This window comes from Argiope bruennichi, chromosome 6 (genome assembly GCF_947563725.1).
Source record: "Argiope bruennichi chromosome 6, qqArgBrue1.1, whole genome shotgun sequence".
Taxonomy (NCBI): domain Eukaryota; kingdom Metazoa; phylum Arthropoda; class Arachnida; order Araneae; family Araneidae; genus Argiope; species Argiope bruennichi.
In genome coordinates this window covers 63,276,180-63,291,947 of record NC_079156.1, presented here as the reverse complement: position 1 = coordinate 63,291,947, position 15,768 = coordinate 63,276,180, and the positions used below count along the sequence as shown (strand labels likewise).

At 29.7% G+C, this 15,768-nt stretch overlaps 1 protein-coding gene across 1 annotated transcript in view; it reads right to left on the bottom strand.

Moving 5' to 3' along the window:
• The window catches only part of LOC129971198 (tyrosine-protein phosphatase Lar-like), a 432,582-nt gene that overhangs the window by 276,695 nt on the left and 140,119 nt on the right, over window positions 1-15,768 (bottom strand). The window contains exon 2 of the mRNA XM_056084754.1: window positions 780-843. The gene's annotated coding sequence lies outside the window, so the exon portion shown is untranslated. The remainder of the gene's footprint in view (window positions 1-779; window positions 844-15,768) is intronic.

Genomic DNA, 15,768 nt, shown 5'->3' with positions numbered 1-15,768 from the left:
CATTTTCCATTTAGACCATTTTAGAAGATCTGTGTCTATTACTAAATGTTTGCAAATTAGCTGTGTGGCCCTGATTTGAATGGATATCCTGTTCATATTAAACAAAACTTGCGTTAAAATAAAACTGATTTATTGGATTAATAATACAGATAGTGTAAAAGATCAAAAAATAAATTTTCTTGAATTTATTTTTTAGAAAAAATAATATTTCATATTTGTTTCATTTCCTACAGACACGTGCTGAAAATTATATTTTTGGATTTCATTTCTAAAAAGATTTAATTTATTTTCAATTGAAGCTTTAATTAATGTGATGACAACACTTTGAAAAAAGCTAATTTTTCCCCATGAATGCGAAACGTGCTCGTGCAGCTTAAATTTTATTTTTATATTGTACGAAAAAAATTGTTGAAAAATATAGTTAAAAAATTAATTAAAAATAGAAATTTAATTTTAAGGTTAAAGCATTGGTATCATTTAAAAGATAAATTTTTGATCTTTAACTTGATGTAAAAATCTTTTTTGTGCGGTAATATTTTCTGAAGTTATAGCAGAAACACGCCAAAATTTCGCTTATTTTTTTTAAATAAATAAAATTCTAAATAAAAATTCAAAAAAAAAAAATAACCCCGAGGTGCACATTTCCGGTTTCCAAGGTATACACGTGCCAAATTTCGTAGCTGTTGGTCGAACGGTCTGCCCTGTAGAGCGCCAACACACACACACACACATTGAGCTTTATTATAAGTATAGATATAGATTATCACTTAATTACTTACTACTTTAACGTCATTTTGGCGTGGAACGAGACTTCATACGGTTGGCTGAGGACCGTCTGGCGACCTGCAAATAAAGGGATTAAATATACGTGAATGTAAATTCGTTGTACAAATACAGTAAAATTAATACGTCAGAAAAAAAATGAATTGCAAATTTTTTAACATGATTGTTAGTTTACTAAAAAAGAATTAAACTAAGATAAAGGGACTAAATTTTCTGAACTCTTATGTAAGGGACAGTCCATAGAATTGAAGAAAATACCAATACAATTAAATAATTAATTATTAAAAAGTAAATAAATAAAAAGATATTGGAAGCATAAATAATATATTTTTCTATTGATTTCATTATTTTTCTTGCAGATTGATTAATCTATATTTGATTACTATATGGCAAAAGTTCTGATGTTGACATTTTAAAAAGTGAGATAATTTAAATTATTATTATTATTAACTATTAACTAAAATATAATATGAATAGTGAGACCATTCGAAATATTCAATGCAAATTTGGAACCGATCAAAAATACTTTTTCAATCCAGAGCAATAAAATTTAGTCATCTCTTAAAACAGGATAAGCAACTACTTTTGGAAAATAAATTTTATTTTATTTTTGCAATCAAATTAAGATGATTATAATTTATAAATAAAAAAATGAAAAATTTACCTTTTTTTTTAAATATTGAGTATAAAGTGAATTAATTCAGATGAAGGTTTTTACAAATAACAATTGTTTGTTCTGGATGATCGTGACACTTTTTTTTTTAACATGGTCAAATAATTATTAGTGACAAACATCAAACTTCAAAAATAAATAAATAAATAATTAGGTTTTAGATTAAATATTGCTTATGCTTTTTATTAACAAAATCATAGATTTATACCAAATTTTTCACAAAATTCTGCACATACTCTACTATCTCTCAAGCTGTGACTATGAGCAATATAACTGAAAAATACTTAGCTTAACTTAGCTTTTAATAGAAGAAAAAAATCACGCTATTAAATATTTGATGAAACGATGAAAATTGTCTGAATTTTATTGCAACAATGATATCTATTCTGAAAATCATGCAAAAAGTATTTTAAAACAATTATAAAAATTCAGGAAAAGTTTGTATATGACAAGTAAACTAGTGTCATTAAAGTAATTTTTTGTTATTTTTTAAAAGATGCATAAAAATGAAATTTGTATTATGACATTTCTTAGCAAAAAATTGCGTTTCATTGTCAAAATATTTAAATTTCGCTTTATTTTTGATTAAATAAAATTCGACAAAAAGAGCTTCGAAGTGCTTTTTTGATCAACTAATGCATATCTGTGCTGAATTAAACAGCCGTAATAATCTGTCTTGTTGACCGGCGACAACTGCAGACACACAAATATTTCCTTTTATAAATATTAAATTCGGTCATGATCGACCAAATGGATATGATGCAAATCTCAACGTTCTTCACTGAAATCTGAAACTAAATTCGAACCACGTATTTCATAAATATACAAAAAATAGAAAGTAACATACTCAGATTGGTTTTTATAGTTATCAATTGTTAAAATATTCAATAGTTTTTCCAGTGTTATTCAGTTATATTTTGTACTTGTCTTATTACTTCAAATCTTAAGAATCATTCCCAGAAATCTTACAGAGCTTAACCGAACTATGACACACAGGCGCTGCGGTTAAAGCTCCTACCTTTAACCACAGCATCCTTCCTATGGCTAAGCAATGCATCTCACTTTGTTATTGGAAGATATTGGACACACTGCTTGACAGATTGGCTGTCAGTTGCACTTAGAAGACAATTTGCTCGATCTAATGGATGGTCCCTAACAGTGACATTTATTAGAAAACTTTCTATTACTTATCCACCGTCTTTGATCATCTTCGGTGGAAGAACACCTATCCTTTTTACCCTCCCACTTTCTTATCTACCCTCCTTCTTTTAAGATTGGATTCCTGCTACGTCAGGACATTGTAAGTATAGACAGCTTCAACGGGAAAACTGGGTTCTTATGATTGGCGTGGAGTAGAAGCCTAAATGAAATTCCACCCATTGTGATGGTGTGTGTTTTGCACCGTTTACGTTGGGGATCGCCAAATCTTAGAGAATTTCGGATTTTCCAGGGCTTCTTTCTTTAGTCTTTTATTTTTCTTCGGCAGAAATGTTTAGGAGCTTTGTTGTGTGGCTTGACGGATTAGGTGTTATCAGGTTTTATGGGTTTTTTTGTTTGGCAAAGTGTGGGAGAAAGCTTTGGATTGTTTAAGAGAAGTTTTTGGCGAAAGTTGTAGTTTTACGTTCTTGGTAGTAATTCTTTTAATTTAGAAATTGTCCCAGTACTTCTTCAATACAGAGTTTTCTTTTCTTTTCTTTCTTTCTTTTTGTTGTAATTATTTTCTCAAATGCTGTCCATGTCCACACATAAAAAAGTTTTTAAATAGACTTTTTACAATAGGGGTAAAGATTTTTGATGGAAATCGGCAAGTTTTCGCCTCCATAAACTCTTGCACTTTTACTAGTAGAAAAATTAGAAATTGGCATAAACTTCATTTAAATTAGAATTTAAGAATTTTGATTTAGTCAGTTTCATTCTTAAGAATGCGCCATTAGAATATATAAAAAAGAGCATCAAATTTTTGTGTGTAAATTAGTTTTAATTTTCGCGACTCAGCCGTTGTAAATTTATTCCATTTGCCAATTTTGCATTTTTTTTCCCAAATTGCTTAATTGTGTTAGGCATACACAGGGTAATCTGAAATGAGTGTCGTGTGATAAAAAAGACTGACATATTCCATCAGCAACACAATATTATTCATATTTTGAGAAATATTGAGCAAATTTTCAGACACCAAAAATATTGAAATGCCGAAAACTGTATTAACAATATTGTACAAAATGTAATAATATTCAAAAGGCATTCAAACTTTTAAAAACATAATCCCATACAAAAATATTAATGACAAATTTAATTTGGGATTTTTATTCTAAAACATTCATTAAAATAATTTTCTATTAAAACCGAATATTGTATAATATTGTAGAAGCAATAATGTAAATTCTATATTGAACAATATTATGAAAACTATATTAGCTAATTTTTAAAAACATAATCGCAGTAAAATTCCCATACAAAAATATTAATGACAAATTTAATTTGGGATTTTTATTCTAAAACATTCATTGAAATAATTTTCTGTTAAAGCCGAATATTGTATGATATTGTAGAAGCAATAATGTAAATTCTATATTGAACAATATTATGAAAACTATATTAGCTAATTTTTAAAAACATAATCGCAGTAAAATTTCCATACAAAAATATTAATGACAAATTTAATTTGTGATTTTTATTCTAAAACCTTCATTAAAATAATTTTCTATTAAAGAAGAATATTGTATAATATTGTAGAAACAATAATGGAAATTCTATATTGAACAATATTATGAAAACTATATTAGCTAATTTGTAAAAAGAGAAATAAAATGTAATTGTAGATAAGTATAATTTTTATTCCTAGAATATTAAACTATTAATCTACTTCTGATGATAGAATACATTTATGCAAGAAAAATTTTTCTATTAGAAAGGTTTATATAGTATATTAAAATTTAATTTTTGATAATAAAACTGTTACATCGATGTTGTATTTCAAAAGGGCAACAATTAAAAAAAACTATAAATTGTTCACAATTTAAGAATGATAATTCTATACCTATTATAAACCAAAAGAAATTTCAAAACCAGCTTGTGATATTTATGAGTTTCGTAATGATATGTGAACTGGATATTGCTGAGAAGTATTGAATTTTAAGATATCAATATCTCAAAGGTTAGAATTTCCTATTGTTGATTTTCAACTGGGTTATTTATATATATTAAGCAGAATCATCTGGAAGAAAATGTATGTAGAAACACTTAAATGAATCATTCTATTATTTGAATTGAATATATTTTCATATAAAAATATTTTTTGTCATAAAAATGATAGTTTGGTATAAAAGAAACTGAAACCCATTTAGAAAGAAAAAACTAAAAATTATTATAATTTAACTTCATATCTTAATATCATAAAATAATATTTATAATATAATTTAATATTTTGTTTCACTTATATAGAAAGTATTTAGATTAGAACGATTAATATATTTTAATGAAAAAACTGATATTAAAAAAATTGAAATTCAATCCTATGTTCATATGATAATCCAACGAAAAAAAGAGCAGCCAATTTCTGGGAAACTAATGTTACCATTCTAAAAATTTATGCTAAGACTTCCGAATAAATTCATTTTTTTTTTTACCTAAATACCATTGATTTCATTCAAAATTGCTGATATAAGAATTCCAAATGATGCCCAATCTTTCATTTGATTTGATGGACGACGCTCTGTGAAACGATTTATGACGAAATCCGATGCCAGTAATCTACAAAATTGCTGGAATACTTCGGACTCAAACTCCGGAAAATATAATGCTGAGGACAGGAACGAAACAACTCAAATGAATGCATTCCTTTCTTTTTTTTTCCTATCATGGTATCTTTTGGGATATTTGAATCCTGGGAGCAAATGGAGAATCTGATGAATAGTACCTCATTTCTTTTTCGAATTTCCTTCGCCATTTGGGTTTTGATATCGATGCTGTTTTTCGAAAAGGAAATAAACTATTCGGTGGAAAACGTTCCTCAAGACAGCTTTAGAGTGCGAAGAGGGAAAAAAGGAAAAATATTTGTATAACGAAGGTGAATTGAGCTGTTTTTGAAATCCCTGGAATATATTAAAAATAGAACGCTCTAAAATAGATTTCGATAGAAATTTTGAAGTACTCGATATATCGATTGAAATTATTCAATTGTACACTAAAACGATTTTTTTCTTATAAATTATTATTGATATATTTTTTAATGAAAACTGAAATAAGAAGTTTCTATAGTTTTCTAAAATGTAATGATGCATTTATGAAGAAATTATTACTTAATACTGATTTAAAAAAAATATTCAAAACCCATTTGTTCTCAGTAACTTTTTTTTTTTTATAAATGCTTCATTTGTCATTAGCATATCAAGTTTTACACAAGCATTCCTATAAACAATTAAAGTAAATAAACAAAATTAAGCTCAGTTTCTTAATTTCATGTCGAAACAATCATGTGGAGCTGAAAAAATTATTCCCAATATTTAACCTTCCATTGGGCGCAACTAATCTGTGAGATGAAGTCACATTAATTGAGTACTCATATATACTCAAATACTCATACTAAATATACTCAAATGTAAGTGAAAAGTTCTGTTTAATATGTTTGTTTAACATACATTCAAAAATTGCATTAATTGAGTACATTAATCTCTTAGATGAATTGCGCTCGATCGTGTTAGGATTTGCATTGCGCCCGACGGAAGGTTAAATGCAACAGCTAGGTTTTAAACAATATTTTGGACTTGGATGGCACATTGTAATTAGGGATTGCAATACCGGACCAAAATTTCAATACCGGTATTCGGTATTTTTTAAATCTTAATACCGGGATACCGGTTTTAATACCGGTATTAGAAATTTTTAAAAAAGAAAGAAAACACAGGTGTTCCTTTGTTTTATTTGTCAGTTTTGTTAGAGAGTGTAAATATCACAAAAATTAATTTGTAACTTATAAATTATAACAGTATAAAATCACAAAAAAGTAAAGAAACATCTTATTTATTTAAATCACAAAAAGTATAAATATCACTATTAAGTCTTTGGTACTATTACAAATTTTTGAAATGTGATCTTAAAAAACATAATGCATCAATTTTGCTGTCATTAAGCCTGAAAAGTAATTTTGTGTAAAAATTACCAGTTGTCGAAAACGCTGTTTCGGCATATTCGCTAGTTGGTGGTACTGTTAGCAATGCGCGATATACTTTTCCCAAGTATTTACCTCTAAATCCCTCATTTTCAAATGAATCGATTTCTCGTCGGATGATTATGGATATAGCTGATTTCTGTATTATATTTTGGTTGTTGAAATTTTTTTATTTATCGCTAATTCTAATTTTTGTTTCAAGAGACAATTCCTTTTCACTATCGACAGTAGTGACATCATAATCTTCGATAATTGAACCGAATTCTTCTGAATGTGGATAGGTTTGTGGGTTAAAAATTTTAAGAAAATTTATTCTAAACTTAATTAGATTTGAATCCGTTATTTTCTTTTCTTCTTTTTCATTTTCATTTTTAAAATCATTATAATTATGTAAATACCATAAGATATTTTCTATCTCGGAATGCCTTTCTCTTGTGCGATTTTTCAATGTAATATATAATTCTTCAGATAGTGATGTGTGCTGTTCTTTCAGTAACTGCAACATGAAATTTATTGTTGTATCAGCTGTTAATAAATTAGAATCTCTTCGACGTAATGCCTCAATAGTCAGTTTTATTGGAAGTAGAGCTGATATAGTTTTGGATATTAAGTCGAATTCACTATCTGAAAAATTAAATTACAGGTTTAAGTCGATTATTGCTTTTTGGATTGGATTTCTCAGTTTCAAAAATCGTTCCATCATTAGGAGTAAACTGTTCCAACGTGTTTTAGAATCTAATATTTACATATATTCTGTTTTATTTTCAGTTAGTATATATTTTAGTAATATATCCTTTTTATAGGGGAACGTTTAAATATCTTAACAATTTTTTGAACTTTATAAATTATAGGAAGCAATTCTTGATAGGTTAATATTTCATCCTCATTAGCAATATCTTCTTCAACAATTACATTGTCATTATCTTCATTGTCAATATCACTCTCACTCTTATTTTTTTTGAAAGTTGGAATCCGAAATTTCTATATCCACAGTATTTGGATTCTTCTGTTCTTTATCTTTTTGATATAATACATCTATTACTCCTAATTGAATTCCATGTGCATAGCACAACTGCTGATTTGCACCAATCAACTTCCCAACTTTTTTCATAATTGTTGCTTCATCAGTCGTTAAGGATACAATATTTTCTTTCAGGGATAATGCATGTTTCGCTAATTTAGAATTACGCTATTAATTAAGCCATTAATTAGCTAATTAATTTTGCCCGTTAGGGAGACATAAAAACAAAAACGTATACTATTTTCGCGCTATCTGAACATATAGTGGAGACAATTTTAAAAATTTCTAGTAAATACCGAAAAACCGGTATTTAAACTTGTGAATACCGGTATTACAAAATTGTACAAATGGCTCAAAATACCGATATTCGGTATCCCGGTATACCGGTATTGCAATCCCTAATTGTAATGAAAAACTGTAACAATAAAACTCTTAGGGGAATAAAATATTGCATTTAATGTATGTTGTAGGACAACCTGTTATGTTCAAAAAAATATTCTGTAAAATACTATAATATACTGTAATATACATTTTTAACATGTATTATGTTAAATGAATTTTATTAAATAATTAAATTTGGAACAGAAAAAAATTTAATTATACAATGACAAAAACATGATAAAGTCGTATGATTGGTAAAAAATATATTTTAGAATAATATTTTTAACAATAAAAGGAAAATGATGTTTCAAAACCCTATATTAATAAAATTTAGCAGTGTTCGAATGCAACTATCTTGCACAAATGAAAATATAAGTTCATATAATGCACAGAATCGATAAACATTCAAGTCTCTAATTATCTGTCTATAAAAAATATTTAAAATATTTTTTTACTTGTAAATTTATTTTAATGCTCTTTCGCCTTTACGGTTTTCATTATTTTTATCCAAAATATATTTAAACCAAAAGATTTTTTCATGAAATGTTTATCTTAAATGCCTTGCATTAATTTATTTTTGTGATTCAAGAACCTGATCTAGAAATTGGAATATTTTTAATTTGAACCTTTATCCTATAAAGTTTTATTTGTTTAATTTTTAGATTATGAGTAAATAAAATCTCTGAGATAAATCTGAAAACGGAAATTTTGATAAAAAATAACCCTAGCAAATTTGACTTTTTTTTTCATGTTTTCGTAAAATATTAGGTATTCAAGCAGAAACTCGGTTCTAAAGTATGTTGCCTTAAAAAACATATTTTATTGCATCTAAATCGGTCGCCATTTTGATTATATCTACTTTTGTTATTGTTTTTTGTGACATAAATTTAAATAATTTATGAGATGTTATTTCAATGTATCAATTTTATAAGAAAGGGATGTCAGTAAGTAATATTTATGCTACTGTATTTTACTCTGTTTCGAAATGAAAAAGATTGCTGCTCAAATTATGGAGTTGATAAATTAGACTTTGGAGGAACATTCTGTAAGTAATTTAACCAAAAAATAATTGCAAAAGCAAAATATTTCATGATGGAAATTTAAATCTTGAGAATGATTCACGTCCAGACGCAGTAAAAAAAATGACGACCAAGAATTTCAAGATTAACGTATAAAAAAAATCTAAGTGAAACTCAAGAAAAGCTTGCAGAATTGAGAGAAATTAACTCATTAAGTAATATCACTTAGATTGCATGCAATGGGAAAGATACAAAAAGAAGGAAAATGGATTAACAGAAGAAAAGCAAAGCCGAAGAATTGACAATTGCATGAATTCGCTTTTTTGGTATAGAAAAAATAATTTTTGCAAAGAAAGAAGAAAGAAGTATAAAAAATGACTACCAAGAATTTCAAGATTAACGTATAAAAAAAATCTAAGTGAAACTCAAGAAAAGCTTGCAGAATTGAGAGAAATTACTCATTAAGTAATATCACTTAGATTGCATGCAATGGGAAAGATACAAAAAGAAGGAAAATGGATTAACAGAAGAAAAGCAAAGCCGAAGAATTGACAATTGCATGAATTCGCTTTTTTGGTATAGAAAAAATAATTTTTGCAAAGAAAGAAGAAAGAAGTATAAAGAAAGCGTAAAATCATTACGGGATTTTGTACAGCAATCCAAAACACAGAAAAGTATGGGTTGTTCCAAAATAAACAAAATCGGTTCAAAAACGAATATTCATGCCATGAAATTGTCATTGTGTGTCTGGTGGGTTAGAAAGATATCATTTACTACAAACTTCTGGAACTTGGCCAAACTATCACAGATGAATGTTAATAAGCCAAACTGGCCAAATTAAGTAATGCTCTGCTTAAGTAAAAGAGATCTTTTTTGAGCCAAAGAAGGTAAAAAGTTATAGTTATTTGACAATATTCTTCCACATACAGTAAAACGAGTCTAGGAACTAATTTTCTCTTTAGGCTGGGAATTTATCCAGCATGCGGCGTATTTTCCAGTCTTGGATACCTCTGATCGCCACTTACTGAGATCGACGTCATCGTATTTGAAAGATCAGTGGTTCACAAAAGTTGAAAATGTGCGAAAATGGCTCGATTACTATTTTGTTTCAAAGTTGCCAAGTTTCTATAGCGAAGACATTCATCATCTACACGATAAGTCAGCCATCTGACTCTCCGACCCGCCATGAAGGCACACGGATTTAAACCATAAAAACTGAATGACCGGACCGCCGCAATAGCAACATTGGCGGGAACTGTGGTTGAGTAAGGGTCAACACCGGCCACGGTACAACCCTCCCCGAAGGAAGTACTTCCCGTATTCGATGGGAGGAGTCAGATCCCTCACCTATTAGTGTACCCTCCAGGGTGGCGAAATACGACCACTATGCCGGAAGCATCTCATCCTCATTTCGAGGTGCCCCCCCGGGGGGTTCATCTACACGATAAATGACAAAATACGAAAGATATTAATACCGAATATACCGATTATTGCTTTTTATAACAATTATCATTTCAATAAAACTGAGTATGTCAAAGAAAAGCAGAGTTTCTGCTTGAAAATTATTAAAATGATATTTTTCGTGGAGAAACTCTTTTTTTTTTTTGTTATTAATCCTTTTCTAATCAAGACTATTTTTCTACCTCCTATTAAAGACAGCAAATAATTTCTATTTATCTATATGAAGTATACGAAAAAATTTCCTGGAGGAGCAGAAAAATATGTACAATTCTACTTTTGCATTTTATAGAAGGTTTCAGATTTCTCTCATCACAATTGCGCAATAGGACGAATGCGCTGTGACAGAGAAATCGATAATGCTCTTTTGACAGCACGTTTTCTTTATATACTATAAAGCGGGGTGAATTTTTTGTTATTGCGCTCGTGCAAAGATAGAAATTGCATTTATGAAGTTATCGTATAATGAACTATTATTGGAATCTATAAAAAAGATGTTACTAGATTGTTGATAGATTCATATTGTTACAAATCTGTAATTTTGCTATCCGGCCCGGATAGTGTCATCGTAAGAAAGACCGTTGTACGATCTGTCCTGTGCGTGCTTAGCTCAATGAACTCAAAGCTTGGCGACAGACTTGGCGAGCATTTGGCGGCTTGGAGAAGAATTTGGCGACTTTGGCGACAAAATGGATAATACCGGAAAGTTCGAGAAGTTTCACGATCCATCCAGTAGGAACCAAAATACACTCAGATACGCATTGATTGGTCTGAAGATTCCAGCCCCGCCTCCCGGAACTATAAAAGACGGACACTCTGAAGCTGCATGGGAAGTTGTGTGTATCGTCGGAAGTTGTGTGTGAGAGGAGTCGGAGTCACCGACAAGTAAAGATTTGGAGAGGATTAGACAGCAAGCAATCAAGCTGCTGAACTATTAGAGATTAAATGCGCTGCGTCATTGCGATTGATCGACGGTATTTTGCTGTATAGAAAATTTTTTGTAACAATATATTGCTTGAAAACTCATACTCTTATTATATTTGTATATTGAAAAATATTATGAGGAAAATTGTCTACTGAAGAGTTGTGCTTGCTCGCAGCTTTAATTGTGGATGCAATCGCAACAGACTATGAATTTTCATTTAAATTCCTTTATTAATATTAATTTTCTTTTATGCTAATCAGGAATGACATTTATTTCTTTAATGACTCTAAATCCTATTAGATTAATTTTCTCCTGAGGATTTAATAATAATAATGAAGTTTCTGGTTTTGCCGCGAATTTTCATTAATCAATTAATTATTAACTCATTTATCATGAAGCAAATAAGTGCAATTTAATTGATACAATTAACATTGTATCAAAATTTATCCTTTATTTCACAAGTTCATTTGGGAATTAATTGCATCTGTCTCCGCATAGGAATAAAAATAACTCAATAATACTATCGAAAAATAAGAGCGGTTGACAAGAATTATCTGATAACAACTACGCCCAAGACAGAAATAATACTAATAACCTTTCTGAAACAAAATCTCTTGCCAATGATCGTTTCGCTTTATTTCGCTGGACAGAAAACTACTTTTTTTCTCATTTCTGTTAAGCATAACGAAATTAACATTTGCGAAGCTTGGCAACATGCCGAGTAGACCGTTTCTGAATCGGATCACTCAATTTTTACCCTATCCTGTAGTCATCTACGATTTCAATTAAGAAAATTAAGGGTCAAAATTAGATTTTTACCCTTTTGCAGTTGAAAATGAGATGGTGAAAGATGAGTTTTATCTCTACAATGGACTATTAAAAGGGACACGTGGATGAAGAGATAGTCTGCAAGTTATTCGATTATAGTGAAGAAGATAATGACATTTTTTTTTTGCAGACCATAAAATAGAGATAAATTCCAGATGTTGTGATATATCTGGCCTCATTCCATTTTTATCAGTTAAGCCTAATTTTTTTTTCAGAACTTAATGTTATTTGAAAACAAAATTCTCTGAGTCACTGCAAACATTTTGTAGATGTAACTTTGCTTTTCGTAGATGTGGAAAATATATAAAGGTATGATTCCATATAGGATTTATTACACATAGAAATATCACTTATAAATTAAGACGAGCTACAACAATGCATAACTATATACCTAATTGGAACTACCACTATCGTATAGGCGTGCACATAGAAATAAGGCTTAGTCTTTTGAACTTACCTTATTAGCATAAGATACCTTGTGATATTTATATGGTGTTTATATTGCGATTGCCAGATAATATACAATTGTATATTCAACTGGAAATATCATTGATACATAAATTTGCAAAGTAAAATATCTCTCAGTCCTTTGAGTCTATCCTGTAGGTGCAAAATATCTGCAATATTTATATGATGCTCGAAATTCTGAATGCCTTCCAATATTGCGAAAATATCGTAAATAGGCTTCTCCTTCTTTTTGTGTACAGCCGACCACTTCGCCACCATTGAACATAACAGTATCGGGAGGATTTGTTGTGATCGACTGCTATCATTAGCAAAGTCCGTCCATAACACTGACCGGTTCACCAAATTGACATACTCTTCGAGGCATTGGTCTCTAGCCCCAAAGTGATCTATCACTGACTTTTCTCTTCATCTTCTCTTTCACCTGTCTTCCTACTAAACAATGAGTTGGTCATCACTTAAAGAAATCTCCTCGAAATTCTCAATATTTCTCCAGTTTCTCATTTCACAACAAGAGAAATCCAATCACTTTAAAATTTTCAAACAGTTGGTAGCAAATTTACAATTTTTAACATCATGAACTTCAGAGTTGTAAATATGCTGTCGATGATTCTGTGCTAATAGCATATAACTGAATAGTCAATTACAGTTGCCACTCTTTCCACAAAAAAAGAGAATTAGATTCAACAGTGGAGAACGACAGTCCTATTTTGAGATGGTTTGATTTGCATAATACTTTTATCAGTTTTCAAATGTATTATCTAATGTCTTTTGGCGGAATATGAAATGAAAAAAATACTATCGGTTAGCCTAAAGGCAAAGATATTTTTCATTTATCAAGAGACATAAGAAATCACAATCTCGCCACCTGTTTCCGTCTTATTTCCTAAGATTTGAAGTATGAAGTGAAAGGGTGAAATACAGTGCAATTGTTAAGTTTTCTAATGAGGTATCACAAGTTTAGATTTTAAAGTAATCTATATCAAAGTGTTGAAAATCAGTCTTTCCGCTATAAATTTTAAGTGATTGCTGCTTTCTGTGCAGAAAACTATTCGTGATAATGAGGCATTCTTCAATCGAAATGGTGGCATGAAAAATTCTGAAATTTCATCTTCCCAATACATCCATCACCTTTATATCAGGACAAGAGAGATTTTCCCCATATTTCCAAAGATTTGGAAGAATGCAGGAAAATAAATGCATCTGTGGAGGAATCGGTACTGTTTACCATTATTTAAAGGAATGCATTGAAATCTCGGAATTAAGAAAGAATCTGAAAGCTGAAAATGATGACTTAAGTACAGTACTGATGGCTTAAAACTCTGAAGGACATGACGTTAAAAATTGCAGTTTTTTTACCAACTGTTTGGATTTCTGTTATTCTGAAACGATATTTTGTAGTAATATTGAGAATTTCGAGGAGTTATTCTTTAAATGATGGCCTGTTCCATATTTAATAGAAAGATAGATGAACTGGAAAATGAGGAGGAAATCTCGGAATTAATAAACTGAGGAAGGAGGAAATCTTGGAATTGAGAAAGAAATTGAAAGTTGAAAATGATGACTTCAGCGCCAGGCCTTAGATGGCACCAGATAACTTTAAAACTCTGAAGGACATGAAGTTAAAAATTGCAGTTTTTTTATCAACTGTTTGAAAATGTTTGGATTTCTGTTATTCTGAAACGATATTTTGTAGTGATATTGAGAATTTCGAGAAGTTATTCTTTAAATGATGGCCTGTTCCATATTTAATTGGAAGATAGATGAATTGGAAAATGAGGAGGAAAGTTAGTAATTGACCACTTTGTGGCTAGGGTCCAAATGCCTCCAGGTGGATGTCAGTTTGATGAATTGGTTAGTGTTATGGACGGACTATGCTTAAGATAGCAATCAGCCGCAACAAATTCTGCCGATATTGCTATATTCAGTGGTGGAGGGGTGGTCGGCTGTACACAACAACAACATCCATCACCTTTTGATGAACAGCCTATCTACAAAACTGGATGCTATTTTCCCTCTCAAAATAATACACACTCATATAGTAACCGGTATGATAATCAAGAGTTTTAAAACAACATTTGCAAGACAGTGGCGTAGCGATCTGAAGGGATATATAAGAAAGGTATCGGTGCCGCAGACGCACGGTCTTAGGGTGCGCCAAAGGGTTAAAAAATAACTCATTCCCGATTGACTCTTTTATTTGCTAATCCATTGCTGAAGGCTGAGGGTAAAATAATCCTATTATACACCAGGTGTTGATTTCCTCATTACAACACTAGTAAATGTAATTTTTAATAAGTAATAGTTAATAATTAATTCTAAACTGACATTAATATTATCAATTAAATTTAATTTTTGAACTTTAATGAGTCATCATTCTGAGTCATATAATATAAAATGACTCATATGATACATAATGAGTCATAAAATAACGATAGATGCTACAATTGTTTGCTATATACTATTTTATGGAAATTAAAACTAACGAGGAAAGAGATTTAAGTAAAGACGATTAAATAATTGCATTAAACATAAGTAATCATACTTGATTTTTTTTTGTCATTTTTAAAAGTTGAATTAGCAATTAAACTCCTTTGTGGCAGTTTCCCTAAAAGGTGAAGCAAAATAATAATCTCAAGACGTTCCATCATATTCTTGCAAACATTATGCATTCAGACAGCTTTGCTAATAATTTAATTTCAGTTTTTAAAAAAAATCAATCTATTCAAACTGTTCAAGCGACGAAAAATTAAATGCAAGCATTAGGATATTAAAACTAATATTAATGCTTTAAAAAAATTAAGATGAAAACTTTCCTACATTTTGCAAACGCGACATCTTAGTTGAATAAAAAATTATTAATTTTCCTTAAATGGAAATTTAAATTACAAATGCATCAAACTCTCTAATATTAAATTGATTTGAATGCAGTTTTTCATTAAGTGGAAATTATGTAAACGTCATATTTACGTTAAAAGAATCATCAATCATTAATACATTTTTCCTCAATAAATTAAATGGAACTTTTAAGGGAAAAAAAAGGATATC